The sequence below is a fragment of the Penaeus monodon genome, chromosome 34 (genome assembly GCF_015228065.2).
Source record: "Penaeus monodon isolate SGIC_2016 chromosome 34, NSTDA_Pmon_1, whole genome shotgun sequence".
Lineage (NCBI taxonomy): Eukaryota > Metazoa > Arthropoda > Malacostraca > Decapoda > Penaeidae > Penaeus > Penaeus monodon.
Window position 1 is genome coordinate 14,514,365 of NC_051419.1, and position 1,240 is coordinate 14,515,604.

Consider the following 1,240-nt stretch of genomic DNA (forward strand, 5'->3'; position numbering starts at 1 on the left):
CTTATTCTTTTATCTGATCTCTTTTGCCATCAGTAATATGCAAAGAGTGGAAAGGTCATTGAGGAATCCACTTGCCACAAAGCTGACAATGCAATGTCATATCATTGCCAGCAGGAGGTGAAGTGTTAGGCATAAATAAAAACGGAAATAAAAAAGTGTAAACAACAAATAGTGAATGGTGATGAACATAATAAAGGAGGTAATCATCTCAACTACATACAGTGTATCACCAATATAAACAAAAATGAACCCACTGTCTCCGGGCCAGTTGGAATGCCAATATGCCTAAACTCTGAGGTGTGCATAAACAACCAATACACTTGTTTTCATGCCACATGTGCACCAATGAAGTCTTAGTCTATGGCTGTGATACTGGCATGTACAAGATGGTGAGATGGCCCTCCTTGGCATGGCATGATATGCATACCATCTGGGGCCAAAGAGTTAATGAACAAAGTTATTACTGATACCACATGATTCCAGCTCCATAACAACAAATAACTGCATTAACTCATCAGGAACTGTAATGAACATGATCTGAGAGATATAAGAAGGCCCAAACAAATTTTCAGGTTTCCATTCTCATGACTTCATTTACTCTGACAGTCCTCTACAGATAACCAGTACTATGAGAAACGTTAATTAAAATCTCACATTCAATGTCATGGCCAAGCAAGATTACAGCTACGAATCCTGAATCACTTTTATTATTCTGAATTATCGCTGTCACATTGCACTTTATGAATTTTGGTTTCTACTACTGTAATGTTAAAAATTTAAATCACCGAAAAGCAAGGGAATGTAAGTTCCATGAGTTGAAGGGTCAAGTAAAGCTGTTATTTTAGGGAGCTGTGTATTGTATCATTTCAGCTATAAAAAGGTGATCATCACAATTACCATTTGCCATTCATCTCCTGCAAAATACCATAGAAAGAGAGAAAATATTCCAAGTTAAGAAAATGATGCAAAGACATATCAAAATCAAGTCACAAGCATTTTGTAAAAATATTTCACTATAAGGTTAAAAAGTTCTTTTGGTTTCAATACATTCACGTCTAAAATGGACCCAGAATGTTACTTTTAAGAAAGGACATATACCACTGGTAAAATTAATGCAACTTACACTCTTCATACAAATATATCTTAGACTGCTGATCCCCAAACCCTGTGGGCCATGGTTAAAAATACACAGAGGGATCACATATACAAAAAGTTAGGTATTGCGGGTTTAAAACAGTGT

The 1,240-nt window shown here is 36.0% G+C and overlaps 1 protein-coding gene across 1 annotated transcript in view; it reads right to left on the bottom strand.

The window, feature by feature from the left end:
• LOC119594829 (store-operated calcium entry regulator STIMATE-like) overlaps positions 1-1,240 on the bottom strand; it is a gene marked incomplete at its 3' end in the record, with an annotated part of 24,297 nt that overhangs the window by 307 nt on the left and 22,750 nt on the right.